The following is a 14,323-nucleotide window of genomic DNA, read 5'->3' as shown; positions in this document are numbered from 1 at the left end:
TGTTTCGAAAGTAAATGCCCGGATTTTGAAAGGGTTTTATGTTAAAATGCTCGGATTTTTCCTGTTATTTAAACAGAAATTTAAAAACATTTCAAAATTTCCATCTCAAAAACGGGCAATATCCGAGCAAATCCGACCAAAGCCGAAGTACTTCACGTAAAAAATCGAACAATATGTGAATAATTAAAAAAAAATTATCGACACACATCTGCGGCCTATAATTTATACATTGCAATTCCAGAAAAAAATATTTGCAAATTAATTTCAATGGGACAAGTTACAAAATTTTGTTGTTTGACGCAATCATGTATAATGTTAAAAAAAGATTCGGGTTTTTGGTTAAGATTCTTCCGATAATATCGATAAATCTCGAAATTATCGCTTGATATCCGATTCGATGATTTTCCAATTTTTTTTCTTTAAAAATCTGAGCAAGCTCGGATAAAACCGAGAAATCTGAAATGCTAATACTAAGGGCATAAAATTTAAAAAAAAATTTCAAAAATTTAAAGGTGATTTTTTTCTTGTGATATAAGCTTAGTTGACAAGTCAGTTCATAAGATCGAAATGTCTTTCATCCTGGGTAACTAGTCAAGTTTAATTTGGATAGTTATTTTTGTTTTGTTTTCATATCACCAAACTGGAGACCCAGATCACTACATAAACTTTTGAATCCCAAGAAACTGGGGCAATTCGGTTGATACCAAACGAGACAAAACTCATAACAAGAACGCAATCGATATGGCAATGTCAAACAGAATAGCTGAAATAGCAATTTACATTTCATAACTCAATTCCCAATGGCACAGGTGTGATTCAAAGTTCGAACGAAGGACGAGTGTTGCTGTTTGCCTCCCCCCCAATGGCAATGCTTGAGATTCCATTCATTCATATGTGTATATGAATATTATTCCATGGTAACATTTACATATCACACAGACATCGCTCAGTTGTATTGAAGCTTAAAGTTTTCCGGCTGCAGGATGCCGGAAGCTGGGATAACATCCCTTTTCCGGGTGTCTAATGAATTACAAACATCTGTACCGGAAGGATCATTTTCGCCTACCATAAGACAATAGACAATTCATTGCTAGATTTAAAGCTTGTAGCTTTACGGATTCGAAAGAGCACTTTCCAATAAAACAATTTCAGAATTGCTTTCTTTAATCAACTGCTATATAACCATCCAATTCCTAAAAAGAAACACATGAATATAAACCGAACAGTGCATGTCAAGTGTTGAACATCCTTGAGATCAAGTGGAATAAATTCAGCAGCAGCTCGAAGCTTTAGAATTTGTTAGTCGGAAAACTTTCTCTGTCAGCTTTTCCAAACAAGAATCGGTGTGCTGCATAAATTTCTCGATGCAGGGGAAGTTTATTGTAAAATAATTTTAATGAATGTGATTTGTTGCTCTCTTGAGGCATAACAATGCGAGTCAAAACTTTGAAATAATAACATTTCAAGTATCCTAGGAGGCTATAATTGAAAAGTCATGTTGATGGCTTTGAAACAAAGTGACAAATGCAAAATTCAAGCCAAGTTTCATACGTTTTTGTGAAACTTTTGCAGAATATGAATTTATGTCATAGCAAAATTTTGAGATAATGTCCTTACTCAGACAAAATTCCCTAACGAAGAACTGGTCCTTGAAATATTAAACAGTTTTAGTCAATACCTTTAAACCCATACGTTGCTGTAAAGTAAAAAAAACAACGATGCATTCCAAAGTTGTTTCACAGATCACAGATTTCAGCAACCGTTCAAAAAGATTTTTTTCTTCATTGCAAGTAAAACAAAATCTGAAACAACCGTTCGACTCAACGCATTTTACATTGTTTCTATTGAACGCCATTCCTCAAATCTCAATGGCATGAGGCCAACAAAACGAATTGTTGCAGCATCAAAAGGCTGCCATTTTACACAACAACAACGACGTGGAAAACTCGCCAAAAACCATACCAAAACCGACTGGTGCCATAGATTACGTCTAGCAAGGACTATCATCATCCATGGAAAGGCGAAAATTGTCGGCCGGGGAGAAATTTTCATCCCCGTTTCATTTGCAGAAGAAACTTTGTTATGGCAGCTTCCTCTTCGGTCGACAAATTGATAAACAGTCTCGGTACTTTTCTTGGGATGCAGAGCAGCAGCTATGCTTTTTGCGAAGATTCAAAATGGGAGCCGGCGTTGTTGTTAAGTGGAGCTTGTGATAAAAACAAAGACCGACTGAGATTTTTTCAGAAAACTGTTTTTTCCGAAATAGTTAGTTTAAATTACGTCTCGGTGGTCGAGTGGTTAGCGCGGTAAAACGGAATTCGCTGCTCCACTGATGGCATGGGTTCGATTCCCATCTCGGTACTGGGTGTTAAATGTTAATCTTAAGTTGTCCGCGTCATTTATTCAGTCTGTAAAGCCAAAATCGGCTAAGACGGTGTATGTCTTTTTTAAAAAAAAATTTGTGTCATTGAAAGATATTGCACCTTATTTAAATAGAGTTATCATTTTTACACATTTTTGATTAATTATGTGTATTGCTTTTGAGTTGATCAAAAAAATATAAATGACTTTGAAATACTTCAAGTCACCGGTGTATGAATTTCTCTACAATATGAGTATTGAGAAGAAATTGGGAATTTTATTTTTTACTTGTGAATTGTTATTTGAGACAAAAATTCGTACAGAAGTTGAATAATTTGAGTTTGCGCCGTATGTGTTCTAATTTTGTTAGTGTTTTGAGGTCTACAACCCAGTCGGGTAAAATTATAGTGGACGATGTACATTGGCTGTTGAAATGGCTGGAGTCCCGGTGCCGGAAATGGAAGAAAATTCACAGCTTTTCTTGATACTTTCTTCGAATCATTCTACAAATCAGAGCTAAGTATACCTTTATTGTATCCAAATTGAAATTTCTTGTTGAGTAAGTTTATAGGACAAAATGTAGTTTTTGTGTTTTGCGATCTGCCGACCAAAGTAAAAGTTTCCGCTAAACAAAACTATGGTCAAATTTCCAAGCTAGCTGTTCTTAATGAAAATGTATTTGGCAGATTTTTCAAGAGTCTACATAGTAATTGCACTAAATATATATTTTTTAAATATGTTGTTCGAAAGAACAGTTTTTTTTTTCGGGAATCATAAATAAACTCATGGTGTCAAAATTTTCTAATTATTTCAAATTATGAATGGCAATGTTTACTATGATACTAAGCTATGTTATTAAATAAAAAACAATCAAAAGTGCATAATTAGAACGATCATAAAAGCAATTTTCACATCAGAGCTTTCAAAAAGTTCTGTTGAAATATCCACACACGTTTTTTTACTATTTTAAAAAATCCGCGAAAGCTCAACAGCTTTAAAAAGTATTTGAGGCACATTAGAAACACAATAAATAGTTTAAAGAACGACTTTAGCTTTAACGGAAGATGAAATTTTCGAATAATTTTATTTTTAGTTTGAAAGTTATTTCAAAGTTTTTGTAATTGTTTCGCATATATAGATCTTTATAGACTGTAGAAGTGTTGCTAATTGTTGAATTGTGAATTCTAACGGTAATAATCATGCATTGAAATCACTTTACGAAAATATGACTATTTTCCTAGATTTTGTTTGTTTTTAGATTTCAAAAATTGTATTTTAAAAAGATTTGATTTGCACTGATGAGTTTCCAAAAACGATCTTATTCAGTTTTTACAACCTACATTACAAATTAAAAATTAAAAGGAACAAAAAGGAGAATCACTTTATCCATTAACAAAAATTTAACCCTTCATTTTTTATTTTTTCTGAAAAATCATTTGAAACAGTTGTAAATGATGTGTACATTTGGAAAAATATTAAAATAAAACATGATTTTTCATTTGTTACTCTATGAAACGAACGGTTAGTAATTTAATCATTTTCTTATAAGTATTCTTCGAAGTTTGATAGGAGTATTTTCAATCTAATGGATCGTTTTTTAAAAACACATTAGTGTATCTGGAACAAGAATTAGGAAAACAAGTTAGTTTAAAGAAAAATTATACATTTATTTTACTTTACTATTTACCTTTTTTCACTGCCTTTTTTCACATTTCTAACTTTGAAATAGGAGTTTCCTTAAGAAAAATCTAGGAGCATAGGAGGTTCAGCAAAAATTCGATCGCACCATTAACCAAAATGTATCCTGATCTATAACCTTTTCCCTACTAACAAAACCCTTTCAATGGATATTTGAATATAGATTTGCAGACGGATAGACGGTTTCTGAAGTTGGTGATATTAACATAGCATTGTTTATAAATTTTTCTAAATTAATCTTTGGGATATAAAGAGACAAAAGATTGTTAATTGATCCTATGAGATCTACTACCTACTAACTATACTTCAGTCATTCCTCATTGACTACTATGATTTGGCCGGCGTCATTGTTGATCATTTTTAAAGGAAGAGCATGAGTTTTGTGCATTATGAATGAACTGCTAGTCCCAAGCACCTTTCTTTTGGCTCTTGCACAAAGCTGATGGCCTCGATCAATCATGGAGTAACAACCATTGGCGAGGTAGAACTTGTTCTGCTTTGCCATGTTAGCGATCATGGAGTTTGAAGTGCTTAAGTTGAACAAAGTCTAATCAAATATTTAATGTGAATTTAACAATGCATTATCATATCTAAGCTTTCGCTTAGCTTCGAATCGAATCGAAAATCACATGAAACCCCAGAAATATGGGTATCAGTCGAAAGTGTAAGACCGGATCAAAGAGGGAGAGGGGGGTGTGAATGGGAGCTACCGCACCGGTCCCCCCGGCTAAAGATACTTCCGAGGTAGACAAAATTATAACAATACTTATTTTTTTTGTTTCGATTATAGTCGTTTTAACATCTTCATGTCATTCATCAACGATGAAGTTGGCGGACAAGTCATTGAAAAACTTATCCGGTACAACTGTGATCGATGTTTACTCTTGGGTTCGAACTCACGGACATTGGCTCCGAAAGCAACTGACTCACCAACTGAGCTATATCACAAGCCCATAACATTACTTATGCAGTATGCCCTATGCTCTAGAAATCTAGCCAAAAAAAAGAATAGAAATAAGAAAATTGGAATTAAAACGTAAACTATAACAAGTAAGGGGGCTCCAGTGCTAAAATATGATTAAAAGTTCACTATAATATAAGTAAAGGAGGCCCCCTAGAATAAGAATTGCAGCATTTCAGTACAACTGTTTTCAAAACCTAGCAAAATCTAGGCATTATTTTTTTATTTTTTTACACAAACAAATCAAGCAGACGATTTAATTTATGAGAATTTAACAGTTTGTGTCGTTCTCCCCTAAAAAAATAGAATCCAGTGATTATTCTAAAAAAAAATTAACAAAGTGACCAACACAAAACATCTCAAAATTTCATTTTTTATCCAACAACGTTCGAGTCGTTTTTAAAACTACAAACAAAAATAAAAAAATAGACAAAGAAAGCTAAAGAAAATTCAGAACAATTTGAATTTTCTGTTTGAACCGGAAAATAAGTAGCTTTACTTGTCCAGTTCACTCTAATTTGAAATCCCATTTATGTCCGAATAAATTCGGAAAATCTGGGAGCCTGCAATTCAGCTAGATGAACGGGTATTACTGTCTGGACCAGAGGGGGCCAAACCTAAGCCCTCGAGTCCCTGGTCGTTCCTCTGGAGACTCAGTGGAGGGTGGGCACACAAGGCCTTCTTTTCTGGCTAGCTCGATCTTGAGCAGGAACGGAGCTCCTCAAGGTCGGCTTTTACAAATGCTGCTGATCAAGGACTGTTCGGAATGGATTCAACACACTACCGCTGTAAAATTTAGTTTTACGGTTTTTTTTTATTGGAATTACCTTTGTGTTTTGTGTGGCGTGTGTCTCGTTGGGCCGGCCTTTGCTGCTGCTGACGCTACTCCTTCGGAACGCTACGGGTATTTGGAGTGTGGCTAGGCAGTTGACAAGAATTGGCGGTAACTTTGCCAATTCCTTGTCAGCTCCTCAGGCCGGAACGGAAACGGGATTCCGTTCAGCCTTGCAAATGATGGATTCCCTTCGGGATTCGATCCTGTATCACGGGAGGTGGTTGTCTGCCAAAATGGTCCAAATTGCAGAAACGCGGTACCAGATTGGAACCTTCCCGAAACTTGTTGGTCCCGGAGGGCATGAAGCATATGCTCTTAGGTTTTGGGTCCTGGTGGATAAAAGGCCGATAAAGCTTCTGCGAGGGCTACCAAGATCTCTTCACTTTTACCTGATTCGCTTTTCTTGAACGCGCACTGGTGTTTTTCCGCTACCGGACTTATTGAACTTTAAACTTCTGTTAGTTCAACACTTATATTGTTAGGTTAAGTCCTCTCGATACGCAACCTGGCTGTCTCGGCGATCAAAGCGGAAAGAGATCTTTTTAGCGTTAGTTTTGGTAGCTTTCCTCTCCTCAGGCCGATTATACCACTTTTTTAACTTCTGGACTAATACCTTTTTAACTTGTGCGTTCGTTTTATACCCGTTCTAGTACAGCATTTTGTGTATTTGTTTCAGTGTACCTGTGTTAACATGTTGTGTTCTTGTGAGTCCTGTATTTTATTTTAACTAAACCTATCTTGCTCTGATGAAATAATATTTTAACCAATTAACTAACATTTAACTATAAACAAATAATTTAAGCAAATAAACAAATAATGATTTAATTTATGAAAACTTTACCGAGTTGAATATCGCAACGGTAACACGGGAGCTAAAATAATAATAAAACCGAACCTTCTGGAATGCTCACTTTCTAAGCATATGTATTAGTATGAACTATGCAAAATTATTGTTTATTTTGCGATCATTTTTTGAAATAAGCGTAGTTTTAAACACTCTACACCATGGGTGCCCATGGGCCACATTTGGCCTGTGACTGACTTCCACTCGAAAAAAATGTATCTAAACCAACACCAACAAAACTCGAAAAAAGTATAAGAAATCTCCTTGCTGTAGCATAATTTTACGCAGAAGAAGAATTAAAATACCAATTTTTTAAATGGTACTGCATTAATTTTACCCATCAAAGGCACTTTCTATCACAAAATCTGCAATGCAAAACAAACTATCAACTAAATAATATATATTTTTTACTTAACAGAGTCCAATTTACAACATAATAGAAATGATATTTTTACAGGAACTTAAACTTATCGTAGGTTGTATTCTGTTTCAGAATTCTGATATAATTTGACTATCCAGTGACATTTACAACTTTTTCAATTATTTTAAAATAAATACTCTGCTCTGAAAGCATATTAAATTTAATATTATTTTTGTATAACTTCGAAAGACAAAGATATAGTAATCAATATTTAAAAAATATCAAAATTTTGATTTCAACTAGAACCAGTTTACCCAGCAAACATTTTAGAAGGTATACCGGAGGAACAACATAATTATTCAAGCCAGATGAAAAGATTGTATTAAACTTACTAAAATAGCAAGTACATATGTAGCTACAAAAGTGGAGGCGGTATATCTACAATGACCACAAAAAGCAAAAGAAACTATTCTAAGTAATGTAAGTAAATAAAACGAAAAAAAACTTCCTCGACCGAGATTTGAACTCAAGTCCTCAGGGTTTGCTGTCGATATGTTACCAACTATGATGCCAACTCATCAGTTGATGTGATCTACGCTAGGTCTGAGATTTTCTTTTAACGAACCGTTCAAAGGAAAAAAAGAGACCGGAAAGAGTGTCAATTAAGGACCAGCCATTTATCGTAAATCAGTCCACTTTTAGGAAGCTCAAATCATTAATGTCGAATAAGCATATTCTCAACTTTTTGGAGACATTTTCACGAATTGACTAAACTGCTACCCGATTCAACTTTTTTGGGCAAAGCTTGTCGTAAATGAATAATAGGAAATCACTTAATATCAACGTGTTTACGATGGTTATTGAAAATGTCCTAATAGTCGATATGGATTATCATTTCTATTTATTACAATTTCATGTTAGCTAGGAGAGAGGGGTCTCAAACAACCATAGGGTCTCTTTCCGTATCCAAATATCCTCCAATGCCAAATTTAGTTCCATTTGCTCGATTATTTCTTCAGTTATGCGAGAAATTGTATGGAAGCCATCTTCCCCATTATTTTTCTCTGATTAAAGGTGGGAAGAGCTTCAAACCATTTTGGGAACATTTCGTTTTCCCCGCGCATGGAAAATTTAATTTCCCTCGATTGATCAGTTATCGAGTATTGCAGAACTTTGAATGGGCTCCCTCCCATTTTTATATCCTCCCAATGCAAACGCAAATCAAACAATCATAAAACCTTTTCCCATATTCAAATATCCTCCCATGCCAATTTGGTTCCATTTGCTCGAATTTTGCAATAAAAATTGTATGGAAGCCTTCCCCCTCTTTCAATCTCTCCACTGGAAGAAAGGAGGGGTCTCAAATAACTCTCACATGTCAAATTTGATTCCATTTGCTTGACTAATTCTCGAGTTATGTTAAAAATTGTAAGAGAGCCCTCTTCGCCCCTTTCTATTTCCCCTCTGGAAAAAGTAAGGGTACCAAACATTTAAAGAAATATTTCTCATAAACCTCCCATGCCTAATTTGGTTCCGTTTTGTTGAATCGTTCTCAAGTTATGCAAACTCCCCTTCCAGTAAAAAAGAGAGGTCTCAAACTGAAATAAGAACCTTCCCGGCCTTAAAAGCACTTATCTGACAAGTTTCAAGAAAATTGGTTCAGTAGTTTCCGAATCTATAGGGGACCGACAAACAGCAATTCATTTTTAATAATCAATTTAAAAAAAATTACTTTCACTTTATTGACTCGGGGCGAAAAAAGCACCATTGATCGGGGCACGATGAGCATTTTCTGCCGTAGAATCTAGCAGCGAATTCAACTCGACGAAGTCAACTGAATTATTGAGCTATAGCTTGACTTGTATACATATGACAATTTCGCCAATTGGTCCGAGACCTTACCTAGACACTAGAGGTGATCTGCAGACTCAAGTTCAATTTCTGTTCGAGGTGATTTTTTTCATTGACCTTTCATAATCACTTATTATGATTGTTGCATTAAACGGCTGCTAGCATCATCCGCCAAACAAAGCACCAGATATAAAATGTATGAGCTTGTGTGAATTGTTAGAACTTTACAAACAGACCTACATTATTTTGTTATTGCTTTATTTGATACTTGATCTACAACTCATCGTTATCTAAGTGTAAAATGGTTCGTTCATGAATGGAAAATGAAAAAAAAAATCGCCTCGGCCAGGAATCGAACTCGAGTCCTCTGATTTTCTCTTCGACACCTTGCCAAGAGGTAAAATCGTCAGATGAAACTAGTCAAGCTGTAGCTCTATAATTTATTTGACTCATCGAGCCCCGATTAATGGTGCATATTATGCCCCTATAGTGACTGATTTTCGGTTTTCGGCAAAAAAATTTAAAATGCATTTTTAAACGTTTTTATCTATTTATTCAAGTTTCGACCAGTTAGAAAATATTCTTTCTTTCCTGTCTAACAATGATGTAATTCACATATTATAGCTGTTTTCTATGGTTGAATAAGCGTCTTCCTTAAGTTTGCCATTATGGCCTTATTTCCACTACGCCAGGAAATTTATTTTCATAAAGAAATATTATTTTGCATTTATTCATTCGAAAACTGTTGCAAAAATTTATTTATTTTTGAATAACGTGAATAAACATACTTATATTAAATATTGTTTTTCCACCTATCCTAGATAGGTGATTTTATGGAATTTTTAGAAAAAAAAATCAAAAGAAATATAGCAAAGCAAAAAAACGATCAAAATTCGATCTACTAAACATGGTAAGTAGATTTTGCTTCTATCGTGTAGATCATGCTTCTACCGACTTTCAGGCCTAGAAATCATTCGTGATAATCATTTTCATTTGTAGACGTAGTCATATAAGTTGTAGATGTATAATTTTCAATCCATGAAGAGAGTTAATAAAATTGAGATCCAGTGTATTGAAGCTTTGGACAGGAATGCCTAAAGTCATGAATGGACATATACTCAGATTCTATTACCCAAACAACGTTTCAAATTGTAAGGCCTTAGCTCGTTTCTGAAAGTTCTTTCACTTGTAAAAATGCAAATGATACATTTTCGGTGAAACATATTTCCGAAAAAGCATCATCCATAGAACATACTTCCGACAAGCACGATTATTCAGCAGGAAGAAAAGGATTATGATTCGCTAGATTGGACGCGAAAAGAGGTTGACCGGCGAAAATTGGCGGCTCTGTCCGGACGGAAGACCAGCTTTGGCTACAAGCAAGCAACACAATAACTTCCTCCCTACTTCATGTGATTTCCGCAAAAATGGCCAAGTTTCGCTATTTTCGGCTCCTCTTTTCTCGTGCGTCCTCACGATGTGCTGGTAAATGGAAAAAGTTTGCTATGGGCAACATTATTCATACCGGTCCATGATTTGGCGCGCGCGGTTTTGGCCGCGGAAAATGAAAAAGTACTTATCCCACCTAGCCTGACAACGGAGATGAAAAACGAGTTCCTTGAGAGATCTCAAGCACACCAAAGTTTGTATTTATAGCCGAAAGTATTTCAATATTTTTGCTGCATATTCGATATTGGAGAAATTCATTCATTCAAGGATATTGAGTTGCTTTATGAAGACCTACGGAAAACTAACCCGTTGAAAATATGAATTTTATCATAAAAAACGAACAAAGCAAGTTGTTAAAATACTAAAAGTAGGTAGGCTCTTTTGAAAAAAAGCAACCCCATCTTAAATCATCATCAGCAAGTACGTTATCAAAAGCAGATTACCATGTTCACTTTATGGCACTAATTTTTTCGAATTATCACCCCATCATCCAGTCAGTTTGGGATTCTTTCGTTTCCCTGATCAAATTTATTGCGCTCTGATAGCCTAATCTACTCTTGGATCTGTTGCTCGTTAATCGACGGCAGGGAACATGCCATCAAAAATTTATCACCACGCATTCCGGAGAAAAAGAACCGTGGAAGGAAGCCAAATCTTCGGTTCGACAACAGACTGCAATACCCCAAACATCCACCGGAAGACTGCAGAATGTCGTAAAAATGTCTCAGCGTGTGATCTTTCGACTGGAGTCGTAAACATGGTAAAAAAATTATAATTATCTATGTAACAAAACGACAAAGTTCAGGCAACTGAAGGAAAATTTCAAAAATAGATTAAAAAAATTAACCAAGAAAAATTATTCTCAAATTTTTTTAATTTAATAATTGAATCAGTTTAAACGATGAGAATCAGGCATATAGTCGAATTCACTGAACCAATTTTTAAGCAACCAAACAGAAGCAATTTAAATAATTTTAACAATTTTGACAATTTTGACCACTAAAGCAATTTCGTAAATTCTGACAATTTTGTTAATTTTGCCAATTTGATCAATTTTGTGAATTTTGTGAATTTGACAATTTTGACAATTTTGACAATTTTGACAACTTTGACAATTTTGACAATTTTGACAATTTTGACAATTTTGACAATTTTGACAATTTTGACAATTTTGACAATTTTGACAATTTTGACAATTTTGACAATTTTGACAATTTTGACAATTTTGACAATTTTGACAATTTTGACAATTCTGACAATTTTGACAATTTTGACAATTTTGACAATTTTGACAATTTTGACAATTTTGACAATTTTGACAATTTTGACAATTTTGACGATTTTGACAATTTTGACAATTTTGACAATTTGGACAATTTTGACAGTTTTGACAATTTTGACAATTTTGACAATTTTGACAATTTTGACAATTTTGACAATTTTGACAATTTTGACAATTTTGACAATTTTGACAATTTTGACAATTTTGACAATTTTGACAATTTTGACAATTTTGACAATTTTGACAATTTTGACAATTTTGACAATTTTGACAATTTTGACAATTTTGACAATTTTGACAATTTTGACAATTTTGACAATTTTGACAATTTTGACAATTTTGACAATTTTGACAATTTTGACAATTTTGACAATTTTGACAATTTTGACAATTTTGACAATTTTGACAATTTTGACAATTTTGACAATTTTGACAATTTTGACAATTTTGACAATTTTGACAATTTTGACAATTTTGACAATTTTGACAATTTTGACAATTTTGACAATTTTGACAATTTTGACAATTTTGACAATTTTGACAATTTTGACAATTTTGACAATTTTGACAATTTTGACAATTTTGACAATTTTGACAATTTTGACAATTTTGACAATTTTGACAATTTTGACAATTTTGACAATTTTGACAATTTTGACAATTTTGACAATTTTGACAATTTTGACAATTTTGACAATTTTGACAGTTTTGACAATTTTGACAATTTTGACAATTTTGACAATTTTGACAATTTTGACAATTTTGACAATTTTGACAATTTTGACAATTTTGACAATTTTGACAATTTTGACAATTTTGACAATTTTGACAATTTTGACAATTTTGACAATTTTGACAATTTTGACAATTTTGACAATTTTGACAATTTTGACAATTTTGACAATTTTGACAATTTTGACAATTTTGACAATTTTGACAATTTTGACAATTTTGACAATTTTGACAATTTTGACAATTTTGACAATTTTGACAATTTTGACAATTTTGACAATTTTGACAATTTTGACAATTTTGACAATTTTGACAATTTTGACAATTTTTTGACAATTTTGACAATTTTGACAATTTTGACAATTTTGACAATTTTGACAATTTTGACAATTTTGACAATTTTGACAATTTTGACAATTTTGACAATTTTGACAATTTTGACAATTTTGACAATTTTGACAATTTTGACAATTTTGACAATTTTGACAATTTTGACAATTTTGACAATTTTGACAATTTTGACAATTTTGACAATTTTGACAATTTTGACAATTTTGACAATTTTGACAATTTTGACAATTTTGACAATTTTGACAATTTTGACAATTTTGACAATTTTGACAATTTTGACAATTTTGACAATTTTGACAATTTTGACAATTTTGACAATTTTGACAATTTTGACAATTTTGACAATTTTGACAATTTTGACAATTTTGACAATTTTGACAATTTTGACAATTTTGACAATTTTGACAATTTTGACAATTTTGACAATTTTGACAATTTGACAATTTTGACAATTTTGACAATTTTGACAATTTTGACAATTTTGACAATTTTGACAATTTTGACAATTTTGACAATTTTGACAATTTTGACAATTTTGACAATTTTGACAATTTTGACAATTTTGACAATTTTGACAATTTTGACAATTTTGACAATTTTGACAATTTTGACAATTTTGACAATTTTGACAATTTTGACAATTTTGACAATTTTGACAATTTTGACAATTTTGACAATTTTGACAATTTTGACAATTTTGACAATTTTGACAATTTGACAATTTTGACAATTTTGACAATTTTGACAATTTTGACAATTTTGACAATTTTGACAATTTTGACAATTTTGACAATTTTGACAATTTTGACAATTTTGACAATTTTGACAATTTTGACAATTTTGACAATTTTGACAATTTTGACAATTTTGACAATTTTGACAATTTTGACAATTTTGACAATTTTGACAATTTTGACAATTTGACAATTTTGACAATTTTGACAATTTTGACAATTTTGACAATTTTGACAATTTTGACAATTTTGACAATTTTGACAATTTTGACAATTTTGACAATTTTGACAATTTTGACAATTTTGACAATTTTGACAATTTTGACAATTTTGACAATTTTGACAATTTTGACAATTTTGACAATTTTGACAATTTTGACAATTTTGACAATTTTGACAATTTTGACAATTTTGACAATTTTGACAATTTTGACAATTTTGACAATTTTGACAATTTTGACAATTTTGACAATTTTGACAATTTTGACAATTTTGACAATTTTGACAATTTTGACAATTTTGACAATTTTGACAATTTTGACAATTTTGACAATTTTGACAATTTTGACAATTTTGACAATTTGACAATTTTGACAATTTTGACAATTTTGACAATTTTGACAATTTTGACAATTTTGACAATTTTGACAATTTTGACAATTTTACAATTTTGACAATTTTGACAATTTTGACAATTTTGACAATTTTGACAATTTTGACAATTTTGACAATTTTGACAATTTTGACAATTTTGACAATTTTGACAATTTGACAATTTGACAATTTTGACAATTTTGACAGTTTTGACAATTTTGACAATTTTGACAATTTTGACAATTTTGACAATTTTGACAATTTTGACAA

This window comes from Uranotaenia lowii, chromosome 2 (assembly GCF_029784155.1).
Source record: "Uranotaenia lowii strain MFRU-FL chromosome 2, ASM2978415v1, whole genome shotgun sequence".
Classification (NCBI taxonomy): Eukaryota; Metazoa; Arthropoda; class Insecta; order Diptera; family Culicidae; genus Uranotaenia; species Uranotaenia lowii.
The sequence above is the reverse complement of the archived record's forward strand: the minus strand, read 5'-3'. Positions refer to the sequence as shown.